This window comes from Rhineura floridana, chromosome 6, assembly GCF_030035675.1.
Source record: "Rhineura floridana isolate rRhiFlo1 chromosome 6, rRhiFlo1.hap2, whole genome shotgun sequence".
NCBI classification, from domain to species: domain Eukaryota; kingdom Metazoa; phylum Chordata; class Lepidosauria; order Squamata; family Rhineuridae; genus Rhineura; species Rhineura floridana.
The window spans coordinates 62,037,078-62,057,796 of NC_084485.1; the positions used below are offsets into that span (position 1 = coordinate 62,037,078).

Sequence of the window (20,719 nt, forward strand, 5' to 3'; positions counted from 1 at the left end):
TGTGAAAGATGATGATGTTTGGGAATATGAGCACTTATTGGACAGTGCCTGTGAAATTATGGTGTCTCATTGAGCACATTCAGATTTATGAAAGCTTTAAAAAGGTGTTCTGAAAGTGTGGACTAAAACCTGCAGTGGATTCTACTGCCCCACTGACATGGAGGTGCTCATATTACCTACTTAAAATAAAAGCAGTGCTCTCTTAACTCTTGCCTTGAGTGACACAGCTGCATAATTCAGAATAAGTGTTTAATCAGCAACACCAGTGGCAGCTGATCTGCCAATTTTTAGTCTGCATCTGTGTTGGAATTGCTTTTTAATATTTTTAAACCTTTCTTTTTAAAAAATGCTTTTAACCTTTTTTTAAAAAAGTTGTATTGAAAGTTTTTGTAAAAAATGTTTTTAAATATGTTTTGTTTTAATGTATTTTAACGTCTGTTTTTATGGTGTTTTAAAGTGTTTTTAGTGCTTTTGTTTGCCGCCCTGGGCTCCTGCTGGGAGGAAGGGCAGGATATAAATCAAATAATAAATAAATAGGATAGACTTGGGTGCAAGCAGTATTGGAGCAAGGAGGCAATATTATTCCCTTGTTCTACCATGAGGCCTATTATGACCAACCCTATGCTGTAGCCTTTGTATAGCTATAATAAATAACAGGACTGTTGAGATTCATACTGAATGTTGGCTGGACATGCTCTAGTCTTTAAATCTACCCCTAATTGAGCCCACAGCTTCTGGCTAGGCAGATAATTTACAATGATTCAATTCCAGGATTTTTAAGAAATCTTGTGTGATATAGCGAATAGAATGCCATGCTTGAACCAGAGGTACCTGGGTTTACATTTCTGCTGTTCACTCTTAAAGCTCAGTCATGATTTCAGTCATTGACCCCACAGGGTTGCTGTGAGGATACAATGGAATAACTCCCATGGATGTTTCTCTGAGCAACTTGGCAGAAGGCTGAGATAAAAATAATTTACTAGGCATATATTACCATTACTTTTTAAAATATTGTTCATTTTCTAAACTGCCCTTCTTCAGTTATCATAGAATCATAGAGTTGGAAGGGGCCTATAAGACCATTGAGTCCAATCCCCTACTTAATGCAGGAATCCAAGTTAAAGCATACCGGACAGGTGCCTGTCCAGCTGCCTCTTGAATGCCTCCAGTTTTGGAGAGCACACCACCTCCCTAAGTAATTGGTTCCATGGTCATACCGCTATAACACTTAGGAAGTTTTTCCTGATGTTCAGTCAAAATCTGGCTTCACGTAAGTTGAGCACATTATTCCATGTCCTACGCTTTGGGATGATCAAGAAGAGATCCTGGCCCTCCTCTGTGTGACAACCTTTCAAGTACTTGAAGAGTGCTATCATATCTCCCCTCAGTCTTCTTTCTCAAGGCTACACATGCCCTGTTTTTCAGTCTTTCCTCATAGGGATTTGTTTCCAGTCCCCTGATCATCCTTGTTGCCCTCCACTGAACTAGAGTTGCCAGGTTCTTGGCCTGAGACTGATCCTGTATCTTTAGGAGCAGAGAAAGTTAGCCAACTGCAGGTGTTCTTGCAACTCTGTAATGGGAAAAACCACAAGGTGGAATTCTCCCTTGCCCCTCCACAACTTTTAAAGATACAGAAGACCTCTTGGTTGCCAGGCCCATTCCAGTTTGTCTGCATTGTTCTTAAAGTGCAGTGTCCAGAACTGGATGCAATACTCGAGATGAGGCCTAACCATTTCTGAATAGAGGGGAACTAATACTTCAAGCAATTTGGAAACTATACTTCTGTTAATGCAGCTTAAAATAGGATTTACCTTTTTTGCAGTCATATCATACTGTTGATGATATTCAGCTTGTGATCTACAACACTTCCAAGATTCTTCCCGCAAGTAATATTGCTGAGCCAAATATCCCCCATCTTATCACTGTGCACTTGGTTTCTTTTTTCTAGGGGTAGAACTTTGCACTTATCCCTGTTGAATTTCATTCTGTTGTTTTCAGCCCAGTGCTCCAGCTTATCAAGATCCCTTTGAATTTTGTTTCTGTTCTCTGGGGTTTTAGCTATCCCTCCCAATTTTGTATCATCTTCAAATTTGATAAGCACCTGCACCTCATCATCAAAGTCATTACTAAAGATGTTGAAGACCACTGGGCCCAGGACTGAGCCCTGCAATACCTTGCTTGTTACCTCCCCCATTTGAGAAGGAACCATTGATAAGCCCTCTTTGAGTACAATTCTGGAGCCAACTGTAGATCCAGCTGATAGTTGTTCCATCCAGCCCACATTTAGCTATCTTGCTAATTAGAATATCATGGGGCACTTTGTCAAAGGCTTTGCTAAAGTCAAGATATATTATGTCCACAGCATTCCCACAGTCTATGAGGGAGGTTACCTGATCAAAAAGTGAGACAAGATTAATCTGGCAGGATTTGTTCTTGATAAATTCATGTTGGCTTCTAGTAATCACGGCATTGTTTTCAAGGTGCTTACAGATTGAATGCTTTATAATCTCCTCCAGAATTTTCCCAGGGATTGATGTCAGGCTGACTGGTCTGTAGTTCCGAGGTTCCTCCCTTTTGCCTTTTTTGGAGATAGGGATAACATTTATATAATCCCTGAGTGGTTTGCAGCACAGACATGAATATGTTAACTTAAAACAATGAACTTTTAATTATCCGTTTTTAAACCATTTAAAACAAACCATATGATTCATACAGCAGACAACTTTCATTAATTTACTGCTGGCCTTGTAAAGTCTACCCAAAACTGATATAAAAAGATCCATTTTTAACTTGTGCCAAAAACATCAAGGGGAGTACATTACAGCAATCTAATCAGGCAATTACTAGAGAATGGATCACTGTGGCTAGGTTGTCCAGATCCAGGAACCAGCATAACTTGCCGTAGCTGGAAAAAGCTACTTGGATCTCCATTGACAATGCTGGATCTGTTGGAATATATGTGGTTCAACTCCAGTTTGGGTTGAGGCTGCATGGGGTTAAAAAGGGTAGCTGGAGAGGAGACCTCTTGGTTGCTAGGCTATACCTGTCCTTTGATCTCCTGCTGTCTCTTCCTTCCTGCTAGACTGATATGCAAAGGATGTTGATCCCAGTTCCTTCCCTCCTTCCCAGTCTTCTTCTTTCTCTCATGAGGGAGAGCAGACATCTGCCTTTGTCCCTCCTCTCCTCCAAGTATGAGGGCAAGCACTGGGCTCAGTGTTTGCTGCTCCAACTTAGCTAGTTAGCTAGATATAGGACTCTTTCCTATCAAGCATGTACTTCCAGAATAAAGTAGTTATTTCTTATTTTAAAGCTTAAAGTCTCTGTCTGACTAATGTGCAGGAAAGGTATAATCTTTAGCAAGGATTCAAACACACACACACAAACTCGCTCAGTACTCTCCGTTCCCAGCGCGACTCTCGCACAGTTCTCCGACAGGATCAAGGCGCATCCCCTAAGTTACAAAACTGCTCCTTCAAAGGGAGTGTAGACCCAGTTCAGCAGGCTGTCTAACCAGCTCCTGGACATGAGAACCACCAATCCATAAAACTTGCACCTTGTTGAGTTTCAGCTTTAGTTTACTGGCCCTCATCCAGTCCCATTGCCATAGGCAAAGTGTACAATAAGAGCACTGGAAAAGCTCAGAGCCACCTTTAGGTCAGTAACACCTGAAGCAACAGACAAAATGATGAGGCTACCTGCTTTCAGCCCTACCCTAGAACAGAGAGAGGCAAATGCTGGAGACAAGGAAATGGCACTCTTTGAAGCTTGGTCCTGGCAAGAAGAACACAGTAGGCAGGATCAAAGCATCGAGCTTTGGGCAGACAACATGAAATCCTGTTATGAATGCATGGCAAAGGGAGTGGAATCATCTTGCCCCCCCTCTCCCCCTCTCAGCCTTCATGTGTTATTAGATCTTCTGCAAGAGTCTACTACACACATCCAAGTTGTACCTGCAAAGGATCTCTCTACACCATGTGCACATACACTTTGACTGCACTGGTGTCATGTGAGCCTAGCCAAGCACTGGTGCCAGACATGGAGTCCTCAGAGGACCAACAAGACCCCCCACATTAAGGACTTCAAGAAGCAGGCAGAGCCCCCTAAATCCAGAGCTAAGGACACCGTTGAGGGGCCCTCTGGGTTGATACTTGATGAAGAATCACTGTAAATGTCAGAGAGGAGATGAAGCCACACACACACTCCAGTCCTCGAGAGTGCTGACGCCAGAAGCTTTGGGTCCAGACCAAAGAACAATGACACAGTATTCATCTATGGACCTAGAGTTGTCCTTCCACTTGTGAATATGGAGTCTACTCATGAGTAAACAATCCCTGATCTTCATTCACTGCCCACAGCTGTGCTTTAGGTGGGCAGAGTATATAAGATCTCTCTTGTGGGTTTTCTAATTACAGTATTGGAAGTAGCATGGGCTTTTGGTTTCTTTGGCCTAGTGGTACTGCTAGTTGAGTTATTTCTTGTGGGATACTCTGTGGTCCTTGAAACTATTTCTGGATCATATTTGGACCTTTGTTGATTTCCTGGACTGTGCTACACCAGAAATCTTACTTGAGCTGGTAAGTAGTTTGGTATGAGGCTTATATTTCCTGGGATTAGGCCCCTAGGCTCTGACAGCACTCCCTGGAATGTGACAAACTGTGTGAAAGAGAGTTATTGAACCCATGGAGGTCCGTTCAGAAGCACTGCCAGAAGGTGACATTATGGTCTACTCCAGTGGTTCCCAAACTCCCCCCCCCAATCTCTTGAAAACTGTTGGAGGCTTTTTGGGGACCACCTAATGACTTTTCTGCTTGTTGTAACAATTGCAATGCATTGTGCTAGATTTTGTATGGCTAAATTGTGTTTTTATTGCTTCTTTATCTCTTGTATATTGTATTACAGTGGTACAGAATTCAAATTATACAATAAAATGCAATATAAGAAATAAAAGAAGCAACAAAATACAATCATGATCAATATGAATATTTAATTTTTCACCTCAAAATACAAATGTACCATAGACCTCCTGAACAAAGCTTATGAACCACAGTTTGGGAATGCCTGGCCTATCCTGCCATATGTTAATTAGTGTCTTATGAGTTTCTATTTTACCATGCCTAGTTGCCTGTCTCCTCCCTTTCCCCTGGTCTGATGGCCAGACTATAGAATCGCTGACGTGACACACTTCAGAAATAAGGGAATGAACTGTAACTATTTGCAGACAGGGCTGGCCCTACTATTAGGCAAATTGAGGCAGCCACCTCAGGCAGCGGATACTGGGAGATGGTGAACAGCAGCAAGGTGTCTGGAGAGGATGGACCTATGTATGCCATGCAGGTTGTACTGTATCCCCTGAACTAGCCTGCTGTCCTCAGGGGCACTCTTCCATCACCAGTCCTAAAGCAAGATTCAGCTGCCAGTCTGGTAGTCTTCTGTACCTGGAATAGGGGTGGGTGGATGGGTGTGCTCTTGTCCTTCTCCGCAGGCAGCAAAATGTCTTGGACAGCCATGTTTGGATACAGCATGTCCCCCATAGAATATGTTGCCAAAATCAGGGTGTAGGAAAACTATAAGGTGAAAAATCATATATGACACCACATGTGTAGCTGTACAGTCTCCCTCCAAAGTATTAACTTCAGGGGTGTTTTTCATTGGGGAAATGGTGTGGGACTTGAGGGTTAACCTCCTCTCCCTCACACTCACACAACACACATGCACAGTCCAAGTCAGAGTAAGGTCACTCCTACGGCTGCTAAGTTCCATCCAATTGGTTAGGAAAGGGATGGACACAGCACAAATTTCCTAGGCAGGTAGTCCCAGTGGTGATTTTTCTTCACTGATGTTAATTTGCCTCATTTCCAACAAGAAATGATCAGATTTCACTGAAGAATCATCTGCGATCAGAAACTCTTTTTGAGAGTAACAGCAAGACTCATCTCTCCCCCCTTCCTGTAGATCCCCAAATCATATTGTTTAAAGACTGTTAGTAAATACCAGGGGTGTAATCATCCAAGGTCTTGGGGGTCTTAGACCCCTTACTTTTTTGGGAGCAGGGTCCCAATGGCTCTAGCATTCCTTTGAGCCAATCAGCATGAAAGGAGTGTGTGAGCCACTGAGAAGAGTCTTCTAATATGCTTCCTTGTCCTTTCCTGCTGATTGGAACCAATCAGAATGAAAGGAGGTGAATCAGCTAACACTTTTCATGCTTATTGGCTCCTAGGGATGTCTGTTGTTGTGGGAGAAGGCATTAACAAGGATCGCATTCTGAACCCCACAGCAAAAAAGGGAGAGTCTGTGAGTAACATGAAGGGACCTTGCACCTGTGAATTTGCCACTACACTACTGGTAAGTACACCTGTATCCTGGCTTTCTTTTGAAGGAATACAGAATTTCCCTCACCGGGTGATCATTTATTGAGATGATTTATATATCACCTGTTGCACAGGTCACACAGAGTGGTTTACAACAAAGTCCAATAAGAAAAAAAAAAGAACACAAACCATAAAATAACACAATCCTTAAAATATACAACACATCTCCTCTTACCAATTCACTACATTGTAGTTTTTAATAGCAGCTGCAACTAATCCATTCTTGATTCCTGATCAGGTCTCTCCTCCTGCAAAGGTCCTCCGAAAAAGGTGTGTCCCCAGCTGCCTAAAACAATAACCTTTCTAGTGAAGGGACAAGGCCAGATGCACCTCAGAAGGAGGAAGGGAGTTCCTCGTGCCGGAGGGGCCGCCCACTAAAAAGGCTTGCACCAATTTGGACGCACTGTATAGAAAGGTGGATTTCTAACAGGGTTTTGAAGGGAAGGGGCAAATGCTCACCTTCCTTTGGCTGCAGTCCTCTACCCAATTTATTCCTGCGACTTACTTCTGAGTAGACACGTAGAGGATTTCACTTTTCTTTCCCTCTCCCGATTTCCCCTGCAAAGAAATCTGGTGGGAAAATAGTATTTCCCGCGCTATATTGGCTTCCTCGGGGTCTGTGCTCCTGGATTTCCGAGCCAGAAATCTCCTAACTCTAGTCTAGAGGCACCGAATACGACGGCTTGTCGTGGCTTCGATCGACACCCGCCTGTGCAGAAACCCCAACCCCTAAATTAAATAATTGCGATACTCTCTCCCGAGATACTTTCACCAGAATGCGCAACAAGCCGGGAGGAAGGGGCAGGACCACCTTTTCTCCCTCGAAGGCTGTGATCCCGCGCTCACTTGCTTGGGCGCAAGCCTCCCTGAACTCAGGAGCGCTTGCTTCTTAGGAAGAACCGGGCTGCAGATCTCTTCGGATAAATGCAAGGGGGGAAGGGTTCAGTCCCCTTCCTCCATCACCAGGGTGAGGACCTACCTGTGGCTTGCGCGCCTGGGACAGGTCGCGCGGCTCTGGGATTCAGCCTCCTGACCCCACTTCCTGGCTCACGCTGCCTTGAGCAAGCCAGCCTCAGATGCCCGAGCCGGTGCTCTGACTCTTGAATTTTCGTGCTTTTCTGCTGGAGTTTGGCGTTTCTGCTTCCTCCACTCGCTCTTGGGAGCAAGCAAGGAACACCCCCCCTTTTAAGGTAGCTTCCTTTCCCGTGGCCCGGGGGGGAAGGAGAGAGACGAGCACGGCTGCGGATCTCTTTTTAAATATATCCCGATGCCCCCCAAATATCTCAGTTCCTTCCCGACCTAGCCAAATCATCCCCCCGTTCTTTGATTTTGCTTGGCTCTGACGTCGCCAGAGAGAGAGAGAGAGAGAGAGAGAGAGAGAGAGAGAGAGAGAGAGAGAGAGAGAGAGAAGCGAACCGGGGAAAGAGAGTTCTAGAGACTGCAGCAAATGGGAAGGCCTGGGATTTGGAGCGGCTGGCTGGGGAAGGGTTAATCCCCTGTGACTGTATGTTAATGAGCTACATGGTAATACAAGGAGGCAGGCGTTAGCGGGCAGGCGGCTGACGGGGGGGGGGGGAGAATGAACGTAGTGCCAGTCTGGAGCAGGAGTGCACAGTTCCTGTGGTACTGGTAGAGAGAGCGCGCAGCAGCTGAGTGAGTGAGTGAGTGAAAGCAAGGGTGGGTGGAAGGCAGAGGAAAAAGCAGATCCACGTCCATGAAGGAAATGACCGTGTGAGGCAGGCAAGCGCGCCGCCGCCAAAGGGGGAAGCCTTTCGGGGATTGCCGATGCCAGCCAGGAGTCCGAATAGACCTCGGTGGGCAAACCCTCGCCGGCCAGACCATTGGGCAGGAGCCTCAGCAATCGCATCCTTGGGCTGGCAGCCGCGCGCGCAAGGCTCCTCTTCCACTGACTGACGGACGGAAGGCGGGCAGACAAGCAGGAGCCGATCCCAAGGAAGAGCCGCGCTACTTTCGGAATACAGATCAATGCCAGCGCTGGAGACTTGCTGGGGATGTCGATGAATTCCGTCTCTGTGTGGATTACCTCGCCGTAATTCCAGGCAGGAGGAGGAGAAACTAGGAGCAGCCCCCCTCCCGCCCAAGGAAAGAGGAGGGGAAGGAGTCCTTCTGTAGCTTGGGTAAGTCGTTGAAGGCGGGCGGCCAGCCAGAACCGGCAAAAGGAGCTGCCCATGCCTTCCACCGGCACCTGGTTCCCGCTGATTCTGGGACGGAGGGAGGTACAGATCTCCCACCCCCACCCTCGATTGTCTTTGTAGCACAACGTGGCAGTCTGGTTGATTCCCCCCCCCCACATTAGCGTCATTGTGGTTTCCCACCTGTCTTCCTCCTGGCACTTTCCTGCTGAGAGCAGCAAGCTCCGTTGACTTCAGTGGGACTTACCACCAGCGGGGGTGCGTGTATAGGATCGCAGCCCTTAGCGGCAGTCGAGGCTCTTCTCCCTCGGCCTTGAGTGATGTGCTGCGTTCCTTCGCGGGTGAGGGTTGCCCTTCAAGCCGTTAGGGCGCAGGTGCCTCTCTGGGACCAATTCTCTTTGCGGCTAGTCTCTTCCTGAGAGGTTCTTCAAGACGGGCAATAGGTGCAGGAGACAGCTTTCCAGATAGACGGTGGCTTTCTGTGATCTTTCTGCTGCCCAGACGCCTCCATCTCTCCTGTCATGTTTAAGGGCTGCCGCTGCTTTCGGTGGAAGGGGCAAGCGCGCTGGCATATGCAAACAGGTCCACCGAAAGGAAAAAAAGTTCCCATTGAGAGAGTGAGCCTGGTCTTGGAAGTCTTTTGAAGTCCCACGGACACGTTCGGAGGAAACGTCTTTCCGAGTCTCCCAGCATCCCTTGAGGAAGTGAATTTGAATCCATGTTTCATTTCAGATAGAAGCCCTGCATGGATTACGATCTCCGAGCTCCAAAGTTCTTTGCTTTATAGCAAGTTCTGCCGCTGAAGCTTTTTTGTCTGTTGCCCAGTCGACGGGACACTCCTTTCCCTTCCTCTTTTGCCCAGATTAATGGGGATGCCAGCTTCTCCAGGACTCTGGTTTGCAGTGTAGGTTGCTCCCAAACTTTGTGTTTCTGGGGGCTGGGGCTAGTTAACTTTTGGCACAATAGCTCACAGTTGCATTAGAAGATAAAGTCCGTGGATTCCTAATGAATAGGGAAGGAGCTCACATGGTTGTGTAGTTCTGCAGGTGAGGTGAGAAAGGATATTCTGGGTGATAGTCACTGTGAGTCATACTCAGAGTAGACCATTGAAACCAATGAAGCCCATTGATTTCAGTGGGTCTCTTCTGAGTATGGCTAACAGTGGATACCACTCTATGAAAGGTGCCCCCCTTTCTCTCTGGTACTGTTGTGCTTACAAGCTCCCCCCCATCTCTGTAACTTGTCAGTGAAATGGGTCAGTTTAGCAGCTCTAACTGATTGTGGTTTATGAGCTCTCACTGATGACACTATCTCACCAAGTTAAGTCAATGACCTGCTTCTTTTTCTATAGGAGGCTGAAATAACTGTGTTTGGTACAGAGCAAATGGCATTCAAAGCCAGCAATGTCAATACCTTCAACGCTGAATTTCCTTGGAATTCCCCTTGGCCAGCTCCTCAGTCCCTCTTTGAACCCACAGACCTGATAAAACATAGCATTTTAATATTGTTCAGTTAAACCTAAGTGAAAACAACCAGGGTTGCCTTAGGAAGTCTTACCCAGGTGAAAATAAAAGTTCGGTACAGAGTGTGGGTCTTGAAACAGGGCATATAGTAAAAAAAAAAAAGAGAAGCTCCATGCTCCATCTGACCCTTCAAGAAGATTAAGGTAACTCTTTTTATTCTTCATTGACTGAAGCATTCTATTTGGCTTCTTTATTTGTGGGGTCTGCCCTGCCCAACTTATAACAAGTTTGTGTTGCGGAAACAAAGAGGACAGAAGCTGTTTTAGAATCTGAACAAATTCTATAAATGTGATGGAAATCCTTCCTTTTTCTCTTGCCCTGCCTGACACTACTTCATTAACTCTGTATTCTGCCACACTTCTCAGATGAAGAATATATATTTCCTAGAATGCAAAATTTAAAGAAACCCAGCAGTTTCAATCACTCTGCTGGTGGAGAACAAGTGCTTCCCACCTGCTTTTGGATCTTTAATTCTCTTTGGCTGGGGTATGTTTAATACAGGAGAAATTGGCTTGCAATGCAGCTAAATGGAAATGAGATTTTGAGTGGGGCTTGCAGTAGGGATGCAAGAGCCACAGGGTCTTTCAAAGGTGTCTCCCGTGAACTGTGAGCTCTTGTGCTGAAAGGAGCCAAAAAGAACTTTCTACTCAGTTGCAAGATTGCTTGAAGGCTTTGGGAGATGTTGGTTATCCACAGTCAAGTAGGCATCCCCCATGTTCCACTGTAGTGTTTTAGGACTTGTACGGACAAAAGTTGAAAAGAATGCCAAGGTGGTGATGTTGATGCCAATGTGTAACACTCCACAAAGCTGTGGTGAAAGTGATTTGCAGGCTTTGCCAGAATCCCCCGTAACGGTATTCTGGTGCGCCAAGAAAAGTTATTAATGTGGGTGAATTGTTTTTCCTCTGAAACTCCAATAACAACTGCAGGTATACCACAGCTGTCTGTTTCTGTCCACTTCCACGACTGTTCAAAAAAAGACTCTTTCAGTAGTGTCCTCAAAGCTGCCAGCCTCAGTAAAGTATTGCTCTGCTGTTTCCCTCTCTTGCCCTGGATCAATGTGTGCTGAATGTTCGCTGCCCCTGTCCTCTTGCAAAGGCTGTTCTGTCTTCCTGTCCATCTACTTCTAAGCAACTGTGCCAGCAGTAATGCGTCCTCCTGTTTTCTCTCTCCTGATCTCTCTGCTCAGTCCCTGGAACATTGTACTCTTCTGTCTGTCGGGCATTCTTAAAAAGAATAACAGTAGCAATCATAAAAATCTTTCTCTCCCTCCTTCCCAACGGGAGCCAATGGGTGCTCTTGAGGCAGGCCCTTTTCCCCATTTCCAAACACTGTCAATTGTTCAGCTAATCTTTATTTCATGGGCATGTTACAAGAAACACACCAACAGCAGAGGAGAGAGGGTGGAAGGCGGCAACACATTTAAAATACACAAGAAAGGCGCTGGCAGGAATAGAATCATCCTTATTCTGCTGACATGAAAAATGTGTGGCTCTAAGTTGTGGCGAGGTCCTCTCCCCTTCCCTCTTTGCTTTGGTCCTCTCCCCTTCCCTCTTTGCTTTGCAGGCCTTCCGCCTCCCCTCTCCTTTCTGCCTCAGTAAAATCATATTTAAGCAATTCAACACGGGCCTTTCCCTCGACGCTTTCCCCCCTCGCCCAGCTGTCTCTTCTTGTAGCTGCACACAGCTGTCTACGTGCATAGCGGGGGGGGGGCATTACAGTGTAGTTCTGTCCATCACTACAAATGGGAAAACCAGGAACTGCTGGCCAAGCGACTACCCAAATCATAAAGAGACCCACACATTGTGTTACAGTCTGTTAACTAGATATAATTCACGACCGTCCATTTGGCCAGACCTGAAGGGGGGGGGAACCCATCAAAGAAGCCCACACACCCCCTCCCCCCCTCCCTACTTCATTGGACGTGCCTGTATTTGATGACCAAAGTCAGCTTATCCCCTTGGGCATTGTGCTATTAATCATTAGATCTGATTTTATTTTGCTCCTTCTCAGTATTCTCTCCCTCCCTCCCCACCCCCAGCCTCACAATTCAAACAGTGGTGAATGGACAAAACTCCCTCAAGGGAAACATTTTTTCACTTAGTTACAAAGATTTCATGGCTAATTAGAGTAAATGTAGGTTTTAGAGTGTTAATCTCTTAACCAGCTTGGCTGGCAAGCCATGGCGCTCACAAAAGGAAGAGAAAGCTGAAGAATTGGGGGAGGGGTCCTCAAGTTTTTTACCATTACATTGATGGCAGTGTCCACCCTCTCCAACAATAGCCCTGCAGAAGACCAAGTTAAGCCTACTGCTCTTCTCAACCGGGCATTTCTTCGTAAGTCAGGGCCTTTTCATCTGTCTCGATACGGTGTGTCTTCTTCCCACGGCCACCACCATCATATGATCCCAAACTTTATGTCTGTGAAACTTAAAAGCCTCAGAGGCTGAAGCAAAAGAAAGTTCTTTGTTAGAAAAGAGATGTCTTGAAAGCTTCGGTGATAATAGTATTGGAACAGGAGGAGTATCGAGGCAGCGTATTGCCTGTGGCAGGTATGGGCTGCTGCCTAACACGTCTTTTATGGGCAAAAGCATCCAGTGCCACTACAAAAAGAAACTCTTATGAGGTCAGATATTGTAAAGCAGGGCTGGGGAACCTGTGTCCTTTCAGATGTTGCTGGACGCCAACTCCCATCAGCCCCAGGGTCAGAGATTAATGGGAACTAGAGTCTGGCAACTTCGGGTGGGGCGGTGGCACAGGTTCCCCAGCCCGGCTGCAAAGCCTCTGAATGGTGTTGAGAGGGAGGGTGCTGACCTGTGGGCCCAAATACTTCTCTGTCACACATTTGGAAAAAAGTTTGCTGAAACAATTTCACTCTCTCTGAACCTCCGCTCCCAGTCTCTACAGTGGAGGATCTGAGCCCTGTTCTCTTACAGGGAGGATCTGAGGACACTCGTGTGGATAATGAGAGTTGCTTGTGTGCAGAATCATTCAGTCTCTGCCCAGCATATCAGTTTTGCCTCAACGTCAGATGTATGTTAATGATGGGGAGGTAAGCCAAGCGCTTTCCATTCTCCTTGTCCTGGCATCATTTTCAGATCTGGAAGTGGAAAGAAAGAAAGATGTCCCTGTCAATCTATTTGTGCATGAACAGGAGTTAGTTGTGATATTTATTTATTTAGAATAAGCTTCCCTCTCTGAAGCAGATGGTGCCTGCCAGACCTGCAATCCATCTTCTCCTTGATATAATTTAGACATAAGACCCAACGCTGCACTAAGAAACTCCAGCGTGTTGCAGGCCAGACTCCTGAGCTTGGCAAAAGTACAGCCATCGATTAAGAATGCCTTGAATCATATATTTAGTTGCTTGTTTAAATGTGTCTGCCTCTTCTTCCTTCTCTGCAAGGCATCTAAAGGTTTTTCAGTGACTTTTCATCTTTCTGCTTTTCATGGGAATGGGTTGTAAAACCTGCAGTGCCACTTTTCCCCACTAGAGGGAAGCTCCTGCAGATCAAGGTTGATATGCTGAAGAGTAGTTTTTGTATGGAGCATTGTGTGTGGGGAGGGGTATTCTGTTATGAACATGCCACTATCAATGACCTGCTAAAAATCATCAGTTTTCTTCTTCTATATATCTTATATTGTCTGTATACATGCATGCTTTTTAAAAATGTGTACGTAATCTGGCCTGCTGTTCTGTGGACTCCTAGCTATGAATGGAAAAAGCAGAATAGTGGGGGGAAGCAATTGTATCTGGATACTTGAAAAGCATTCTTGTATGAACCAGGTTGATGTTTTCTCCCCTCATTTTATCGGAGAGAGGGACCTGCTCTTGGACTCTTCCCAGCATGGTATCATCTTTCTACCACCCCTGCTGTGGCTGGAATGTGGCTCTGAGAACACTCACAGGTGCAAAGCAGTATTAGGAAGACTATGAAATATAAAAAGGCAGCAACTCAGCAAACTGATGTCAGTAGTGAGGTCTCTGTCTTTCTATTCGAAAATAATCTGATCTTGCACTGTGTCTGCCGCTTGCTGTTTTGCCTGAATCCTGTCCTTGTGCTTCATTGGCTGGGGGCCTTCCTCTGTTGGCAAATAGGGATGCTGCTGGCATCTCTGTGGGACAGCGCATGCCAGTGGAGGGGTGCTGGGAAAGAGTTGGCCTCCCTTATTCTGATCTCATTAAGCCCAGCTCGTGTTTCTGAGTTTAATCCCCACTTCTCTTTGGGTTGAAATTGAACTAGGGTGGGGGTGGGGAGCTAGAAATATTAAAAGAGATAAATGTATCATGTTATGAAAGCTTAATCCTGCTTTGCTGTGGCTAAAATTACATTCAGAGCTGGAGATAAAAGGCATTGGAGTAACATTGTAAAAAGGCCAGATCATCTTAAAAGGCAGAGCGATAGTGAGCCGAGTCAGGCAAGGCATCAGTCCAATTTTCACACACACAGTCAGTTCTCCAAGGGAGCAAAGAAGCAAATGATGGGTGCTGCCTGTTCCTTCCTGCCTAATACTGCTGATAGCTGCAGTGGGAAAAGAAAAAGAACTTGGCTCAGACTGTCCATATCTGCCAAAACTAAGGGTTGGCTGATGTGTGGCTTGTCGGCCATTTTCTTCGTGAGCTGGAATGGTCTGATTGGAGAAGGCTCAAGTGGCAGGATATCAGGGACAACAACGTTGCAACTTGGAGTACATTAGCCACAATTGGAGGATCACAGAAGTTGCCAGGGTTGAGACCTGTGAAGTTTCAGCTCACAGATGCTGCTGCTCAAGGAGGCAGCCCAGAGCGAGTAAGAACCAAGATGCACAAAGTGAAGCAATAGAATACTCTCAGCGGCTTATGTGTTTCCAGTGGACACATAGTATAGGGCAGGAGTTCCCAAATTGTGGTCCCTGGACCGTTGGTGGTCCATGAGCTACGTTCAGGTGGTCCACAACTGGTCCACATTAAATATTCATATTGATTTGTAATTGTATTTTTATTGCTTCTTTATGTATGCATTTTAATTACATTTATATCCGACCATTGTTCCTCCCAAAGGGAATATTGTATTTTATTATTTGGAATTCAAATTGTAATTCAATAAAATATAAGAAATAAAAGAAGCAATAAAAATGCAAATAAAAATGCAAAAATGCCAGCATCTAGCATGGTACATTCTAATTGCTACAGAAAATGATTAAGTGGACTGCCAAGACCCTCAGCAATTTTTAAGTGGTCTGTGGGGAAACAAGTTTGGGAACCACTGCTATAAGAGATCTGAGTTCCAATGCAGCTCTCCTGAGACTCTATGTGTATTTCCTTGTGTTAAACAGCAACTCCCTTGTTATTCCTTGTACATTTTGGAAAACCAAAGACCAATCCAACTCTTTATCTTTTCAGAAGCGCATTCATTCACCAGTCCTCTCCCCGGCCACCATTAATGATTTCATGTTGTTCATGCACTCAGTACCTCTGACTCCATTATATCTGAACCTTAGGATCGAAGTCCAGGGCCCTGTAGCCTGGGGGCGTGAAAGGAAAACAATGTCGGAGAGCAGGCAGCAGCTAATGGAGAGAGGTAGAAAGTTGCAACACAGGCGATGAAGCGTGAAGTGCTATGTTGGCTAGGCTTTATTTGCCTACCATCTTCATGTGGGTCCCAGAGGCTTTCTGGAAATATGAAAATGGTAGCTGGGTAGAACCTTGGCCAGTGCTGTGCAGGCTCACGCCCAACAGGTTAAGAAGATTTTAAAATATCAGGGCAGACAGTAACGGTGAAAAGCAGAGCAGTCAGGGCAGAGGATGGGAGAGAGAAGCTGTCAGTATGGTGGAGGCTTGGAGGGCCCATCTTGTGGGGCTCCCTCAAACTTGGCAGTGCTTCTGGAAGAGCTCACTCATTTGGTGACTGACCAACCGTAAGGAGGTTGAGTTGTTCTGACCCCAGCACATATGTAAGGAGAATATATTGGCAGCTGAATCCACTAAAATGAAACATCCTGTTTAATGGCACTGGACTCATATGGATGTGTTTTGGACTATGATAGAGTTTTACCTCCTTCTAAGGTCTCAGTAGAGGCTTGATGTTTTCTACCACATTATGATTAGGGTCTGGTTAACCAGTACTGAGACTGAATGGCTGGACTAAATCAGTGGTGATGGTGATGTCTTCAGATATGAATATAAAAGATCATGACATCCCCACCGAGCTAGACCAGTAGCTGCCAATTTGATTTAAATAGAGCTGTCCTTGGGTCACCTGCAGTGGTTCCGGATGATAATTTTTTTTAGGAGCTCTGTTCTGACTGTGTTGCCTTTTGACTGACTTGCAAATAACCTATGTTGGCTACAGTAAAACACCTTCCTAGTGATTGCCGCGAATTGGCTCTTCCAGGGCATAAAACATGAGGCCACCTTGACCGTTGCTGCTGCAGGTTTTGGGGTGCATCTGAAGGCATCCTTCTGGTGCCTGATGCAAAGAGGCTAGGTTTAGCCTTGTGTATTGTACAAAGCCATACACATCAAAATACATGCCCCAAAGCATACATTAAAGTATTGTTATTATTTCTGCAGTTCTTTAGGCACTGTTCAAAGATCTTTAAGAAACATTGTTCCTATCCACATGCTTAAAATTTAATAGAATGTATTCAAAATGCAGGGGGCTAGGAGGATGGAGAGGGAACAGGAAAACAAGCAAAGTATCTTGTCTGTTGGCAGCCTACTTCTTTCCTGATCCCACGATGACCAGGTGCCCCAAATATGTAACTGTAGACCCTCACTGTGCCCATATCACTGCATCCAGGTACAGTTTCTCTTTACAGTATCTTTTGACCAGTGCCTCTGAGCTCTTCCACAGCCCTTAACACCCATATCACCCATCCAGAATGATCTCTCCTCCCCTTCTGTGGCAGTAAACTCCACTAACATTTCTCACACCTGCCATTTCCAGTTCTCTGCAGTAGAGATTTCCCCAGCCTACACCAAGGTGGCATTTTCCATACATCTGCTCTTATTGTTGTTACCTGAGTTCCCAATGGTCTCGCTTATGTCAGTTCTCCTGGCATTTGCACCAGTGATTTGAAACCATAGAAAGCAGGGGAATGCTTTACTGTATTAGCATGTGTGGTTTTTCCCCACACAGACAGGGAATGCTGTGTTTTACCATCCTCCTTCTGCTTTGAAGTAAGCTTCAAGAAAGTGAAAGGTGACATCTGGGTAAATATTACAGTGACCTCTCACCTTCCACTCCTCCTCTAGGTTTGACTTTCTTATCGCTCCCTAATGAATCTATCAGAGTGGCAGGAGAAGGGGGAGACAGTGCGCAGCTCCTCCAGCCCAAAGCAAGTTGTACCATCTTAGCACCGACTTCCTCAGAGGTGGGTGAAGGGAAGAAGTGTTCCAACTTTTAAGCAAGGCTCCAGTTATTTCAAAGCCAACAGCTAAACAGGAAAGGAAAGTCTCCTTCCTAGTTGCCTGGAGTGACTGTGGGTCTGGGAGAGTGTGAGGTAAGCATTTTTCTCAAGCTCTCAAAGCACTACCTGAGCAAGGCAGGCTGTACTCCCCAAGCTGGTTGACAGCAGCTAAGGTTTGAGGTTATCAAATACTCAAGTTGGCTCTTGGGAAAATCTCTGTAATTTTATGTTGGTGTTGTTCCTCCCCACCCCTCTCTTTGCAACAAATATTTGAAAGCTAGCACAGACAGGATTGTTAAAATATCAGGAGTACCCACATTGAGATGACTGGTCCTAAGCTTGTCATTCACAGGGATATGTGAGGGCTTTGTTCTTTGTAAATTCTGATACGAACTGACCTGAACTGCATCACCTAGATTAATGTGTAGATTGAAACACAGTCATCCTTCTGATTTAGTACTTTTCTAAATTTTGGGATTCAGTTTTTTGCTTAAAAAACATTAAAATGTGTATATTAAAATGCATATTTTAAGAGAAATGTATTTAGAAATGTGTGCCTTGAGATAAAATGTTTATAAATGTGTAAGAAAATAAGTATTTTAATTTTTGTGCAGAATTTTTTAAAACACACACTCTGATTCATGTGGAAATCTGATGGGACAGACTTGCAAATAAACACATGTAACAGAGGCACAGATCAGAAACAAACTGATCCATTCACTCCATTCATGGGGATGAAACAGGTATAGCTCTTCAACCAGTGAATGGCAGTGTTGTTCAACCTTGAGTCATCAGATGTTGTGTTGAACAACAGCTCTCATCACCCCCGGCCATGGGACTCAACTGGCTGGGGATGATGCGACTTGTAATCTGACAACAGCTGGGGACCTAAGGTTGAAGAACATTGGTGTAGAATTGGCTGAGATGAGGCCAAGGAAAAAATAATTCCTGTTCTGAAGGTAATAATGCATGCAGTAAGAGTCAAAGTATTTCCACTCATGAAAGACAGCAGGTGGCTCATTGGACAGGAAAACAGCTGCAGAACTTGATTAGGATGAATGCTATGCCAGAGCAAGACTGAAATGTGGGAGCTGATAGTGGATCAAACCACTCGGATGGATAGAACAGGGAGAGCAGATCAAAGAACCAGATCAGAGACTAAAAAGCAAGAAGGTAAGAATAGTGGAAATACAGGGAGTTTTTGTAACAGGATCAGAGATTTCCAGGTTCCTAACTGAGATTGCTTCTTGCTGAGCTGCTTTCAAGATACTTGCGTAGATCCTGCACCCATGTTTTTAAACGCGATACTCCACATACCCATCCCTCTTACAATTGCAACTGTTCTGATCCCTTGCAAAGGGTCATACCCTTACCTGTATATAAACAGGTTCCATCATTGTCGCAGTAAATCCTTCAACAGCCCTGTAAGGTAGATATTATAAGAACATAAGAAGAGCCCGCTGGATCAGACCAATGGCCCTTCTAGTTCAGCCTCCTGTTATCACAGTGGCCAACCAGATGCCCAAGGGAAGCTCCATACGATGATACCTCATATTGCAGACTGGGGGAGGGGGAGACTGAAGAGAGATTGGCTTGTCTAAGGCCACCTGGTGAGTTCATAGTGGAGGTGAGATTTAAACCAGTGACTTCCCAGCTCACATGCTTAGCCACAACAATTCCTATCAGGTGTTGGGAAGACAGTTGCTATGTTCCTCCCTCCTCATAGCCACCAAGCAGCACAAGGCAGTCATTCCCACTGTTCTTTGCTAGTTTTCAAGAAGCCGAGAAAAACAGGAAACTTCAAGGGAGCAGCGCTTAGTCACAGACTGTTCTACATGTGGATGCTCTCAAGGAAACTGATTGCTGCTGGTTTGTTCAGAAATATCAGGCCTCAGTAAGATGCTGCTGACTCACTTTGGAACAATTTATTCAGGTTATTTCCAGGCATGATCTCTTTAAGAACCAATGCCTCTAGGAGAAGTTTTCATGCTTGCTTGAGACTCTCTGTATTATGCTATAGGTCAGTTACCTTCTTTGTCATCAGGGAATCCTATAAAATTCAATCCAGGCTTGTCATGCCTCATCATTCAGTAACACCTCAGTGGATCTCCCTCCTCTACCATGTTCCTCCCCTCCCCTTATGTGCCCTGTCTTTGTAAGTCTGATGGCAGCCCCCCCCTTTTTTTTTTAAATTGATGTGAACCATATTGGGAGACAATTATTTTGAAAAGTGGTGTAAAAATATAGGAAATAAACTGGCAAATGGTGGCTCCTCTAAGGTTGAAAATCCTTCGTACTTGCCCACAATTGGCCAGTGCTGTGTAAATGGATAGTCTGTATGGCATGCTGAGGGAGATGCCTTAAGAGAGAGAAGGAAGAGATCCATACCTGTCAATTTTATCACTTTCCAAATGAACCCAGAGCCTCACCCTTGGGAAGTGGAAGGCACATTCAGTAGATCTCATTGATCTGATCTGTTACGGTTAGATGAACTTGACCTGAAAAATGACATCAGGTCAGTGAGATTTACCAAACAAAGCCTTCTGCTTCTCATATAGGTCAGCCCTGTGCTTAACCAAAAAGCAGTAGAGTTAGCACCTCAGAATTTATTCCTACCACCCTACATTGATCTTTGTCCCATACAAGGAAGGCTCAAAAAGGATTTGTTGTATAGGTCTGGACATGCAACAACAACTTTACTATCTTGTGCCTAGCCTTGGCATGCTAAGCAAGGTGTGTATCTGTATCCACAATAATCTGACTCTAAGCTTCTTGGAGGGGGGACTGTTGGCAAGAGATGGGCTTCACCTCACGAGGACTGGGAAGAATCTCTTTGGCAGAAGTATGGCAAAACTCATCAAGAGGGCTTTAAACTAAAGCCTCTGGGGGATGGAGATGATAGCTTAAATACCGATCCAAAGACAGTGGGTTGTAAACGCAAGGATTTGAAGGGTACAGGAGACACGGCAAAGCTCACGGTATATTAACAAAGGAATCCAATCAGGACAAAAGAGACTTCTGGTGTCTATATACCAACGCGCGGAGCTTGGGAAACAAGCAAGAGGAGCTTGAAGTCTTAGTGCATCAAGGCAAATATGACTTCATAGGGATAACAGAGACTTGGTGGGATGACTCCCATGATTGGAATATAGCCATTCAAGGATATAAACTCTACAGAAAGAATAGAAGCAACAGAAAAGGAGGGGGAGTAGCGTTATATGTGAAAGACAAATACACCTCTATGGAAATCCAAGAGAGCGAACAAAGTGGTCTGGTAGAGACCA

At 45.2% G+C, this 20,719-nt stretch overlaps 1 protein-coding gene across 10 annotated transcripts in view; it reads left to right on the forward strand.

The window, feature by feature from the left end:
* Nucleotides 1-4,424: 4,424 nt before the first annotated feature.
* The window catches only part of PLXNA2 (plexin A2), a 627,239-nt gene continuing 610,944 nt past the window's right edge, over nucleotides 4,425-20,719 (forward strand). For 8 of the 10 annotated variants that reach the window (XM_061632052.1, XM_061632055.1, XM_061632056.1 and 5 more), the window contains exons 1-2: nucleotides 4,425-4,574; nucleotides 6,218-6,342. The gene's annotated coding sequence lies outside the window, so the exon portion shown is untranslated. Of the gene's footprint in view, nucleotides 4,575-6,217; nucleotides 6,343-7,971; nucleotides 8,507-20,719 lie in introns of those variants that run through there. The other 2 variants (XM_061632053.1, XM_061632054.1) reach the window with 2 other exon arrangements.